Raw genomic sequence first — 14,187 nt, forward strand, 5'->3', positions numbered from 1 at the left:
GGCACTGCGACTTAGCCAGGGTTGATGTACTTAGCACGTAGGGTGTCCTTATATTGTATGGACAAATACATTGGTCTTACCCCCCAGTGCTGATATCTCACTGGCACCAGTCACCACCTCTGTGCCTAGGCCATATAGTTCGTAAAAGTGTTTGCACCAAACCTGCGGCTGAATGGAATTTGCTATAAGACTTTTTTGATTCTGCCCCCTATTAGCCATTGTGTGCCAGGACTTTCGGGCATCTTTTACTTTCGCTGCTTTATATAAATCCTCCCAAAACTGGTTATCCCAAAGTGGATGTGCCTCAGCATGCACTGGTTTATATGTCTTCCTCTTTACTCTAATGAGATTAGCATTGGCACTTTTTAGTGCTTGGAGTAACTCTTTTTTGACACCCCTGCAATCATTTTTGGACTGTGTTTTAATTGATTTTAGAGCTGCTGGGCCCCTAGAATGATACTGATAGAAATATTCACCCACAGTAGCATAAAGTGTCCCCTGGATGGCCCGGATGGAAGAACGTTTGGCTTGGGGGTCATTATTCTATATAAATCCACTATGGCAACACAAAGCATTTTTATTGAAGCTATAGTCTCAGGTTGAACCGATACTCTTGCCAATTTGAACCTTCACCTACCTTTGACTAGATAGTGACAGCAGAACAACCAACCTCAAGATGATTTATTATGTCTATCAATGTGCAATGAATGACATTGTGGTCACAGTCACTTCTTGTAACTACCTTCAAGTCTAATATAAGGACTCCTCCTACTTGTTGGTCCTGGATGATTGTAAGTGTCGAGGACATGCAACTCCGACCCAGTCCTCCCATTTCATGCCCTCAGGCCTTAGGTCAGTGTTAGTGACATTAATTAAAAAGCAGCCTTCGTCCATCATTACACTGGCACTTGTCTCTGTGGCAGGAATATCCCATTCCTAGTTCTCAGCTTCAGTAAGAGAATGCCCGTACTAGTTATCAATGGGTTCAGTAGTTTGTAAAAATCGCCTACTATTATCAGGAAGTCGTGGAAGTTGGTGTCTCCCCAACCCTTCGGTTATAAAAATTATACAAATAAAATGACATCTTTGCTGGCTATAGTCATACCCTGTATGTCGGGTGAGGCATTATCAATAGAACCTATTTCAGTATTCCACTATGCTCGTACCCATATTATTAAGCCACCAAAAGGCTGGTATTTTCCTTTATACCGGGCTCAGATGCAGAATTCAGATAACCTGCCCTATGTACAGGATCAGGACACCATGTTTCTTGAAATAGACAAAGATCAAATTGGTCAACGAATGAGCCCAATATAGGATCACCAAGTTTGGATTTTGGATGCACCACATTCCAGGACAAAATGTTGATGATGTTTGGGGCCCAATTGTGCTTCAGGCCGCTCCACCTCTGTGGGCTGATTTTCCATAACCCTAGTAGGTATATCACGACTCCTGGGTCCAAGTCAGTCAGTCATGGACACCCCTTTATTAATCTTTAGATTAGGTTTAACAGGTGTGGAGTTTGGTGGGTGGGGATGGACACACAGGGGCCTATATCTGAACTGGATGTGACTACCTGGTCGGGGGGAGGGGGGCTTTTGCATAAACTTAGTCCCACTACACCTTCCTCCTTTAAAGTATGCTTAACTCTAAGCTCAAAGTAATCAAAATGTTCCCTTAGTACAGATGAATCATGAATCTGCTCACCTGCACAATATCTGAACAATTTAGGGATTAATAGTTACGCACAAATCTTATCAAATAAATGCATTTGTTTTTAAGAGTGTCCTCCCCCTCTCTTGCCCCAGAAATCAGTCTGTGCACTCTAACCATATAAACACAACCTGGCTTTCCATCATCCACCTTGCACCCCCTCCCAATTACAACCCTTTTCCTTGGCCCCAAAGGGTGAGGGCCCATTGCTTTCTGCTTACTAATGCTAAGTATGAGTGGCCTGTATCCAGTCACTATGGGCCTTACCCCTCATGCCATTCCCTAGGGAGGCAGGATTCATTGACTGTGGCATGTGTATATTGAGCTCTGGCTCGACCTCCTTCTGGACCTTGCGGCCAACGCCATGACGGGTTCTCTCCCTGTCACGTTTGTACCCTTTGTGCTCCTCTGACCTACTAGTAGGTGCTCCACAAGGTGGATCAGTTGACGATCTAGCTGCAGCTCGGCTCACAAGGTGGTTATTAATTTATAGTTTTTCTACAAGTGCCATTAGAACTTTTAACTTTGCTCCTAGATCGTTATCTCAAAATGGAGCCTCATAGCTGTTGCATTAATATTTGCTAGTGGTTTGCTCTAGCTGCCCCCCGCTTTGATTCCACACCAATTAACCCCTCCCCCCCATTTGCACCCCTCGCTGGCCCTCCCTAGTTTTTCTTTAGGGTCACCACATGGTTGGTCATCTGAGAATACAGAGATGCAATTTATGCATAACATTTTAGGTTCTAGGAGAACAGAAGTACAAACAACAGGCTTGGCGGTAATTACGTTCTCTATAGCAACCTTTTGGGAAGGAATAGACGTTATGTCGGCTGGAGAAATTGGTCTCTGATTGCAAGTCCGAGATTTGCTGTTTAGTTTTTTCCCAAATATAGGCGCAACAATGGGGAGATATTTTCCTTTTTTCTGCCCTTTGGTTTTGTCCCCCCTCAGCAGGGATTCTACCTCCTAAATTAATTTATCTATGTCCTCCAGCACGATGCTACTTTGTGGCTTAGCGGGAGAGTCAGCATGCATTAGTTTAGTACTCTAATTCCTTTTTCCTTAGAGCGACTCGGCAGCTTTGCGCTTACCCAATGGGTCAAGTGCAATAGATGCAAAAAAAGAGAGGTGTAATTATCGTTGAAGAAGAATAAACTCAGAAAGTTGATGTGAAATATCACCCTTGTAGCAAGTGGGTAAGTATGCTTAATGAGCAAGTGTAAGGGGGATGGCCCAGCATCTTCCAAGCTCTGAACGGCACAGATGGGCCTGCTTTTGGCCCGGTCTTTTCCTGGGCAGCACAGAGCTGAGGGAAACATAAGCCCCACACCCCTCATGTTCGACCCAAACCCATCCACGTGTGGTTGCTTCCCATGAAGTAATGGTGGCAGATGATGTTCTCTCAGGGCTTACAGGAGGTCGGGATGAGCTCCTTTTTTTCTGAGAGTCACAGTCTCCATCAATTCCTTGGGTGCAGCCATATTGTCGTCATTCTTCCAAAGAGCAGGTCCTGTGCCAGCTCTTTGCAATTTTCTCTTTGCCACCGATCCCTGCCCATCTGCTATTGCCACTGCCTTTACCCTTGTGTGCCTGCCCGAGTTGGCGTGCCTCGTCAGTCATTTATTTCCTATCCAGTTAGCATTTGAGCCTTGCCTGACTTGTGTTCCCTCATAGCCTTTCTTTTCCTGAAAGCTGCTTTCACTGTTGCCCAGGTAGCCTTTATGGTCTATTTTTAGCTACTGCATTTGCCTGCCATTGTATTTGTCTGCTTGTATTTTCTCCCTACTCGCCTGGTGTTTTTTCAACCATTCTCTCTTTCCTCCTGCCTCCAGCTTCCTGCCACCTAGTGCCCCTCCCTCCCCAGGACCTACTTAATGGAGGCTGCAGCGTGACCCCAATGAACAGGTCATGTGCCCACTCTCCTCACAGTCTCCCCAGGTCTCCTACGGACTACTGCCAAGTTGGTGGGCCCTGGCCCCTTCGCCACGGATTCCTGCCTGTCTCATACTGTCGCTGCCTTTACCCGGGTGTGACAGCATAAGTTTGCATGCCTAGTCAGTCATTTATTTATTGACCAGTTAGCCAGTGTGCCTTTCTGTCTTGTGTGCCCCCGTAGCCTTTCATTTCCTGTATAGATGCTTTCACTGTTGCCCACGTAGCCTTTATTTTCTAGTTTAGCCACTGTATTTGCCTGCCATTGTATGTGCCTGCCTGAATCTTCCGCCGCCTCGCCGGGCGCTTTTCCTGCCATTCTCTCTTTCCTCCCACCTCCCGCCACCTAGCGTCCCGGCTTCCCCAGGACCTACTTAATGGAGGCTGCAGTGCCACTCCATTGAGTAGGTCCTGTACCCGCTCTCCTTGCAGTCTCCCCAGGTCTCATTTGGACTCCTGCTGAGTCGGTGAGCCCGCCCCCCCTTTGCCACCGATCCCCACCTGCCTGCTACTGCCACTTCCTTTACCCTGGTGTGCCTGCCCGAGTTTGTGTGCCTAGTTAGCCATTTATTTCCTGTCCAGTTAGCCAGTGCACCTTGACTGACTTGTGTGCTCTCGTAGCTTTTCATTTCCTGTATAACTGCTTTCACTGTTGCTCTGGTAGCCTTTATTTTCTGTTTTAGCCATTGTATTTCCCTTCCATTGTATGTGTCTGCCTGCATCTCCCGCTGCCTTGGCGGGTACTTTTCCTGCTATTCCCTCTTTCCTCCTGTCTCCGCCTTCCCACCGCCTAATGCCCCACCCTCTCCAGGACATACTTATTGGAGGCGGCAGTGAAGCCACCCTGCCGGCGTGCTAAAGGCAAGCCCTTCTGCGTCCAGCCATGCCTGGACCGTGCCTGGCGACAGAATCCTGGCCCTCTGAGCACCCACCATTACTCCTCCACTGAGCTCCGCACACTGGACCACAGATGCTACAACAACAACTGCTCGATCACCTCTCCCCAAAATATGAAAGGACCCTTCACTTGCCCCTGCTGTCGCTTCACCTGCAACTCAGGAGCAGCAGGCCACACAGGAACCTCGCCACGCCCACCCGGGAAACCATACACACCTTTGAATCACTCCAATGCATTCTGCTCAGTTGCTTTACAGACAAATCAAAGAAATCTGGGACACCATCACAAAGCTCTCCCCCGACATGATCTTCATCATCGAAACCTGGCTCACCCTTCCTCAACCGTCGACATCACCACCACAACACTCGATGGCTTCCCGAGACCATGCCAAAAAACACATCACCCTCATCCACAAGGAAACCATCCAATGCATTTCCACCGATGACTTCACACATCAATTATGGTACACCTTAACTTTCAGCTCCAAACCAATCCCGAATCAACCTTTAGAGACACCCTTGCCTACAGGCTGCTGGGACTAAGACATGGCTTTGGCAGTTCGGGCTGGACTGTTCCCATGAGGCACAGGGTCAGACTGATTTGCATATGGCCATGTCTGAACTGGGGTGGCGGAGTGAGCTAAAGAATGGTGATGGATTAAACCCAGATCAGTTGACTGGGGGTGAGTGTTTGATTTGCTCAAGCGCTCCATCCATCATCCCCTTTTGTATCGCTTTGTTCGCCCTAAGTTGGCAGGGTATGCTCATACGTGAGTCCCTTGCTCACTTTGCCACTGGATTCAAGCTAGCCTGGCTGATGATGGCTGAAATGCCAGAAACCGGTACCAGGATGCTTGTTTCCGGTCCAGGGAAGACATGGCTTTGGCAGTTCGGGCTGGGCTGGTCCCATGAGGCACAGGGTCAGACTGATTTGCATATGGCCATGTCTGTACTGGGATGGCGGAGTGAGCTAAAGAATGGTGATGGATTAAACCCAGATCAGTTGACTGGGGGTGAGAGTTTGATTTGCTCAAGCGCTCCGTCCATCATCCCCTTTTGTATCGCTTTGTTCGCCCTAAGTTGGCAGGGTATGCTCAGACGTGAGTCCCTTACTCACTTTGCCAATGGATTCAAGCTAGCCTGGATGATGATGGCTGAAATGCCAGAAACTGCTACCAGGATGCTTGTTTCCGGTCCAGGGAAGACATGGCTTGGCAGTTCGGGCTGGACTGTTCCCATGAGGCACAGGGTCAGCCTGATTTGCATATGGCCATATCTGAACTGGGGTGGCGGAGTGAGCTAAAGAATGGTGATGGATTAAACCCAGATCAGTTGACTGGGGGTGAGTGTTTGATTTGCTCAAGCACTCCGTCCATCATCCCCTTTTGTATCGCTTTGTTCGCCCTAAGTTGGCAGGGTATGCTCAAACTTGATTCCCTTGCTCACTTTGCCACTGGATTCAAGCTAGCCTGGCTGATGACGGCTGAATTGCCAGAAACCTGTCCCAGGATGCTTGTTTCCGGTCCAGGGAAGGCATGGCTTTGGCAGTTCGGGCTGGACTGTTCCCATGAGGCACAGGGTCAGACTGATTTGCATATGGCCATGTCTGAACTGGGGTGGCGGAGTGAGCTAAAGAATGGTAATGGATTAAACCCAGATCAGTTGACTGGGGGTGAGTGTTTGATTTGCTCAAGCGCTCCTTCCATCATCCCCTTTTGTATCGCTTTGTTCGCCCTGAGTTGGCAGGGTATGCTCAGACGTGAGTCCCTTGCTCACTTTGCCACTGGATTCAAGCTAGCCTGATTGATGACAACTGAAATGCCATAAAACGGACCCAGGATGCTTGTTTCCGGTCTAGGGAAGACATGGCTTGGGCAGTTCGGGCTGGACTGTTCCCATGAGGCACAGGGTCAGACTGATTTGCATATGGCCATGTCTGAACTGGGGTGGCGGAGTGAGCTAAAGAATGGTGATGAATTAAACACAGATCAGTTGACTGGGGGTGAGTGTTTGATTTGCTCAAGCGCTCCATCCATCATCCCCTTTTGTATCGCTTTGTTTGCCCTAAGTTGGTAGGGTATGCTCAGACGTGAGTCCCTTGCTCACTTTGCCACTGGATTTAAGCTAGCCTGGCTGATGATGGCTGAAATGCCAGAAACCGGTCCCAGGATGCTTGTTTCCGGTCCAGGGAAGACATGACTTTGGCAGTTAGGGCTGGACTGTTCCGATGAGGCACAGGATCAGACTGATTTGCATATGGCCATGTCTGAACTGGGGTGGCGGAGTGAGCTAAAGAATAGTGATGGATTAAACCCAGATCAGTTGACTGGGGGGGAGTGTTTGATTTGCTCAAGCGCTCAGTCCATCATCCCCTCTTGTATAGCTTTGTTCGCCCTAAGTTGGCAGGTAATGCTCAGACGTGAGTCCCTTGCTCACTTTGCCACTGGATTCAAGCTAGCCTGGCTGATGACGGCTGAAATGCCAGAAACTGGTCCCAGGATGCTTGTTTCCGGTCCAGGGAAGGCATGGCTTTGGCAGTTCGGGCTGGACTGTTCCCATGAGGCACAGGGTCAGACTGATTTGCATATGGCCATGTCTGAACTGGGGTGGCGGAGTGAGCTAAAGAATGGTAATGGATTAAACCCAGATCAGTTGACTGGGGGTGAGTGTTTGATTTGCTCAAGCGCTCCTTCCATCATCCTGTTTTGTATCGCTTTGTTCGCCCTGAGTTGGCAGGGTATGCTCAGACGTGAGTCCCTTGCTCACTTTGCCACTGGATTCAAGCTAGCCTGATTGATGACAACTGAAATGCCATAAAACGGACCCAGGATGCTTGTTTCCGGTCTAGGGAAGACATGGCTTGGGCAGTTCGGGCTGGACTGTTCCCATGAGGCACAGGGTCAGACTGATTTGCATATGGCCATGTCTGAACTGGGGTGGCGGAGTGAGCTAAAGAATGGTGATGAATTAAACAGAGATCAGTTGACTGGGGGTGAGTGTTTGATTTGCTCAAGCGCTCCATCCATCATCCCCTTTTGTATCGCTTTGTTTGCCCTAAGTTGGTAGGGTATGCTCAGACGTGAGTCCCTTGCTCACTTTGCCACTGGATTTAAGCTAGCCTGGCTAATGATGGCTGAAATGCCAGAAACCGGTCCCAGGATGCTTGTTTCCGGTCCAGGGAAGACATGACTTTGGCAGTTCGGGCTGGACTGTTCCGATGAGGCACAGGATCAGACTGATTTGCATATGGCCATGTCTGAACTGGGGTGGCGGAGTGAGCTAAAGAATAGTGATGGATTAAACCCAGATCAGTTGACTGGGGGGGAGTGTTTGATTTGCTCAAGCGCTCAGTCCATCATCCCCTTTTGTATAGCTTTGTTCGCCCTAAGTTGGCAGGGTATGCTCAGACGTGAGTCCCTTGCTCACTTTGCCACTGGATTCAAGCTAGCCTGGCTGATGACGGCTGAAATGCCAGAAACTGGTCCCAGGATGCTTGTTTCCGGTCCAGGGAAGACATGGCTTTGGCAGTTCGGGCTGGACTGTTCCCATGAGGCACAGAGTCAGACTGATTTGCATATGGCCATATCTGAACTGGGGTGGTGGATTGAGCTAAAGAATGGTGATGGATTAAACCCAGATCAGTTGACTGGGGGTGAGTGTTTGATTTGCTCAAGCACTCCGTCCATCATCCCCTTTTGTATTGCTTTGTTCGCCCTAAGTTGGCAGGGTATGCTCAGACGTGAGTCCCTTGCTCACTTTGCCACTGGATTCAAGCTATCCTGGCTGATGACGGCTGAAATGCCAGAAACCGGTCCCAGGATGCTTGTTTCCGGTCCAGGGAAGACATGGCTTTGGCAGTTTGGGCTGGACTGTTCCCATGAGGCACAGGGTCAGACTGATTTGCATATGGCCATGTCTGAACTGGGGTGGCGGAGTGAGCTAAAGAATGGTGATGGATTAAACACAGATCAGTTGACTGGGGGTGAGTGTTTGATTTGCTCAAGCGCTCCGTCCATCATCCCCTTTTGTATCGCTTTGTTTGCCCTGAGTTGGTAGGGTATGCTCAGACGTGAGTCCCTTGCTCACTTTGCCACTGGATTTAAGCTAGCCTGGCTGATGACGGCTGAAATGCCAGAAACCGGTCCCAGGATGCTTGTTTCCGGTCCAGGGAAGACATGGCTTTGGCAGTTCGGGCTGGACTGTTCCCATGAGGCACATCTCTCTGCCTTTATTTTCCATTATATATGTTGGATTCAAAGTAGTAAAGTTTACATCTGTAGGTGTTTTGGTATGCTTTCAACATGATACCTAGTAACATGGATGGTACTTCAAATCAACATGTAGTAGTCACACACATTTATAGTCACAAATATGTCCTACAACCAGAGACCATTTGAACATAATTAAATAATATTCAACTCAGGATAGAAGTATTGATTTGTGCAAAATATTACTTTTATTTACATACCTTTTGAGTTTTTATATATTTGTCGTGGTTATGGGGATCTCTCTAGCCACTTCACAAATGTGGTGATGAGGACCTCTGTGAGTTAGTGCACATTCTGGGTTGGTGCCGATGGGTGGGTGGCATCTTCTTATGCTGGTGGGTTAGTTTGTTCATCTGAAGAGGTTGGGGCCTGTACAGTTGGTGGGGGTGCCTGTACAGGGTGGTTACCTTTACAGGTAGGGGACATGCCTGTACAGGGGAAGGGTCCTGTCCAGGGGGGTGCCTGTATAAGTGGGGCAGTGACTGTACAGTGGGGGCGCATATACAAGGGGTAGAGTCTGTACAGGTGGTGGGTTACCTGTGTAGATGAGGGTATAAGGAGGGTGCCTGTACAGGTGAGGGGGCTTGTACAGGGGAGAGATGTGCCTGCTCAGGTGGGGGGGTGCATGTACACCTGGTGGGTGTCTGTGCAGGCTGTGGTACAGGTTGCTGGTTGGGACGTGTTAACCATGAAGGAAGACTCTCAAACATTTTCAAAATGCCCTCCATCATCTTCATGGCCACGGCATGGTGTCTTGCACTCTCATCCTTATTGATTGATATTTGGTCATGGTGCGTCCTTGAAATGTCTTAGCAACATTTGACAGTACTGTCCAAGACACTGGTCTGCCTGTCGATCATCTGATTTATCCTCTGCATTCAAAACTGTCAACTATCTGAATCTCCTTCGTATTCTAGAACAATACATGGGATGTGGAGGCACTGTCCTCAACTAGTTCTCCTCATTCTTATCCAACCGTTCCCAAATTGTGAAAATGGGCAACTCGTTCTCTAGACCGGCAGTGTATAATTTGAGCCGGTAGTTGTCGGTGCTCGGCACCGGCACTTAATTGTCAACACCGGCTTATGACAGTAAGCCACAAGGTGGCACTGTCTGGCTAATTTAGAAATGACCACAATAACAGTTAATTATTTATTAATTATACATTAAAAAGGACTATTACTTGCCACCCAAGCTATCCTTATAGCTTTTGGGGCCTGAAATAGTCCGAACTGTCATACTTGTAAGAGGGTGATGGTTAGAAGTTGTGTTGTTACTATGATTCTCAGCATGGCAGGAGCAATGTGCGTTGCAAGCTGCTGTGGCCTCCTGATGAGGGCCCTGGCACTTATTTTTCTTTCAAATTACTGTAGACCAGTCAGCGTGTACTTAGGACTCCCTCAAGGCTTCATCCTCCCCCCATCCCTCTTTAACCTCTACCTAGAACCACTATGTGTGATTCTCATAAACTCTAGGATTCTCTTCCATCTCTATGCCGACATCACCCAAATGTATCTCAAAATCTCATCCCGGATTCGAAACTGGATGTCAAACCACTATTTAAAACTCAACTCAACTAAAATGAAATTTGTTTTGATCTCACCTCCGAAAGCAAAAACTCCAGTACAAGAATGAATGGCGGACCTTCCTTTACTGGTTTGCTGCCCCACTATTGTCTAGAGTGTAAGATAACTCAGCACCACCCTTAATACTCATCTCAATCTTCACAGGCATGGTCAGCAGCGCACAACACCAACTGAGGCAACTTTGGGGCATCAGAAAATTGATTTCAGAACACGACCTTAAAAGAGTAATGCAGTCTCTTGTTCTCTCGTGGCTAGACTATTGAATTACCCTTCCCTAAAGCATTCCCAAAGTTCACCTAGGCCCACTGAGAGCAACACTACACGCTGCTGCATGCTTTTAGGTCTTAAGAAATGTAACCACATTTCCCCTTCCCGGCTAATCCTCCGATGGCTCCTAAACAAGAAACTGAAAATCTCCAGAGAAAATAGGGGTTCTGGAAATGCCTAATCCCTGCTCCTGGAACCCACCCACTCTCAGTCTAGAACGATACATAAACCAGTCTTTCTCTGGTAATTCCACTAGAATCTGGAACTCTCCGTCTCCTTCCCTCCATCTAACTACCTGCCTAATCACCTTCAAAAAGGACCTTAAGCACCTCCTATTTGACAGACATCTTAGTTAATCACCCTCGACCAGACTTAAGTACTCTCTCCACTGCAATCTGAACTACCTTCGTTATATGACCCCACCATCTAAATTGATGCTTTAACTGATGTCCTCTGCCCACCGCTGCAACTGTCTCGTGGTATCTCCAGCCCACATCTACTGATGTAAACATCTGAGTTCAATTACTATTACTGTAACCCCCAATAACCCATGTATCCGGCTTGTTGTAAAGTGCTCTGATGCCTTCGGGCCATGTCCGTGCTTTATAAAATAAAAAAATTAAAAAATAAAATAAATTTGAGGGATTTCCTGTAGTGACCCGGAAATGTGATAAAAAGTAGTCACAGTTTCACGAATATCCTGCTTCATCTCAGACTGTAGTTAGAAAGAATCTTCCTCCCACTGGCCAACATGAGCATCTGCCATCCCCCTCCACATGGGATGCCTTTTGATGTGACCGTTAGGTCTACTAGCACCAGGAAGAGTGGCTCGTGGGAGGCTGTGGGGAGGAGATTCATGCCTAGGGGATGCCTGCTCCACACCAGGTGACATATGTGCTTCAAGTCCTTGAGAGTAGGCCTGGGATGCACTGTCATAGGAGGAATGTATAATAGAATCAACACATCAACCTCTGATGTAATAGCTGCGAGGAGGTGATGGTTGTGTTCGGATAGGTGGACTCCGTGGCTGAGTGGTTGACTGCTGAGAATGGACAATCCTCACAAGGGAAGTGGGAGGTTCAATGCTGGCTGGACTGATCTTGCCTTCAGTCTTTTGGCCAGTGCACCAACAATGCACTCCCCCTCATGCACGTCCTCCTCCGTGACCAGCACCTGCTCATATTCTTCCTCCTCATCCTCATCTTGTTGAGCAGTGCTCGCCGCAGGCATAGCTGCTTCGATGAGGATCAGGTTCTATCCTCAGATTGCCCGCCGCCTTCCGAAGGAGGATGGTTCAGCTTCTTCAAATGACTCATTGACCTCGGCACCGGAAAAACAGAGGTGGCAACATATAACGCATTTGGCATAGTACATCATGTGCTACCACACAACAGTTTGAACAATTCTTCTTTGAGACAAGAAGGTCTCCCAGATCAATGGATGAGGTACTCCTAATAGCATCTGTAATGAAACAAACATATCCATATTACAATACAAAGGATGATGTGAATTATTAGAATACACTTTCAGCACAGCTAGTGCTACTCCTCTTTAGATGAGACAATAGAGGCAATTAGGTGCATATTTTATTATTTCAATTTCACTGCAGAGTCATACTTCCATAAGCCAACAAGTGGTGGCCCGCAGCACTTGGAATCCCCCCACACCCACGAACTGCCAAATCAACACCGTTTCCTCCTCCTGCTTCTACACGCTCCTCCTCCTTCGTAAGATCTTTAAGTTGATCCCCACTGAGTTCAGGAAAATGGTGACCTATGCCCTCAACATGAGCAGACTCTACTACGGCAAAGCACTCTACTTTGACACCACCCAGGAGCTAAAATAACTGTAGCCCATCCAGACTCATCTGGAACATCCCACGCTGCAACCAGATCACCAGCCCACCTGAGAGACCTCCACTGGCTACATGTCAACAAAATAATCTCCTTCAAGTTTCTCACGCACATCTACAAAGCTCTCCACAACGCTGGATCTGTATACCTCAACCACCGCCTCTCCTTTTCCCGCCTCTCCTTCTACACCCCTACCAGAAAGCTTTGCTCCACTCAACTGACCCTGGGAACCATCCCACGGATCCGCATGACCTTGGCTGGCAGAAGATCCTTCTCCTACGTTGCTGCGAACACCTGGAACTCCCTGCCTCTGCACCTCGGGCAATTACCATCGCTGCCACAATACAGGAACAACCTCAAGACCTGGCTCTTTAACTGATCTGCATAGTAGTCACACTTTATAAGATTGATTGATTGAGTGTTTGGAGATGGGTGACAACAGGGATGTTTGGCTCATACCACATACTGATAATATGTCATCTAATATATTAGACTAAGGGCCAGATGTACGACCGGGGCATTTAGAGACTCTCAAATTGCGGTTAATTGCAAGTTGCAATTTGTGAGTCGCTAAATGCCGTGTACAACAGTGTCAGAGACACTGTTTGCGATTCCCAATGGGGTTGCATATTGCATAGCTCATCAATATTCATGAGGCACTCGCAATTTGTGACCCCATTAGGAATGGCTGGCCCTCCCAGGTATGGTGGCCTGCTGGGTTCAGCAGACCTCCATGTCTGGGACTGCTTTTCAATAAAGCAGGTTTTGTTTTTTTAAATGTAGCTGGTTTTCCTTTAAGGAAACGGGATGCATTTTTAAAAAAAAGATTAAACATTTTGGTTTCATTTTTTAAGGGCAGATAGTGGTCCCTGGGACCACTGCCTGCCCCCAATAATATTTTCCCCTGCATTTGCAAAAGGGAAGGGGTCCTATCAGGACCCCTTCCCCTTTGCAAGTGCATTACACCCCTTTGAAGAAATCGGTAAATTGCGACTGAAATTGCATTAGGAAAACATTCTTAAATAGGGTAGCGAGTCAAAATTAGGAAGGGATGCTCTTGGAACGCCTCTTCCTAATTGCGAGTTGCAAATCCTATTTAGCGAGTCGCAAATACATTGCAACTTGCTAAATAAGGTTTGTACATGGCCCTATAAGTTTTTGCATGCGCAAATGGGTCACTAACCTTATGCGCATGCAACAATGGGTCATACATCTGGCCCAAAGAGCGTTATAGAAAGTTATATGTAAGTGACCTTACCAGGTTCTACCATCTGCCCAGTCTGTGGTGCCTGACCATTGTATGTGGATCAGAGGTCACTGTCGTATGTGTTGTCCTGGCCAATGTCACAGGGTCTAAAAGGATATGAGTATAATTTTATTATCATTCTAATGAACAGATGTTAAAATCAGTCACAGAGCAAGGGTATGTAGGGCGCATCCTGTCCCCAAGAATAATATGTAGTAAACAATGTGGACTAGCCCAGTAAGTGTATGCATTTATCATTAGTCACTATTGATTGTGGCCTAGATACTGTACCCATTAGGTGTTATTGAAAGACCCCTCACACACCAACCTGGTTGGTGTCATGCTTCATCATCGGGGTCCCAACCAGGCGGCCGAGTGCCACCTGGTTGTGATTCGACGCCTGACTACAGCGGAGCGGGTGTGGT

The sequence above is a fragment of the Lissotriton helveticus genome, chromosome 2_2, assembly GCF_964261635.1.
Source record: "Lissotriton helveticus chromosome 2_2, aLisHel1.1, whole genome shotgun sequence".
Taxonomy (NCBI): Eukaryota; Metazoa; Chordata; class Amphibia; order Caudata; family Salamandridae; genus Lissotriton; species Lissotriton helveticus.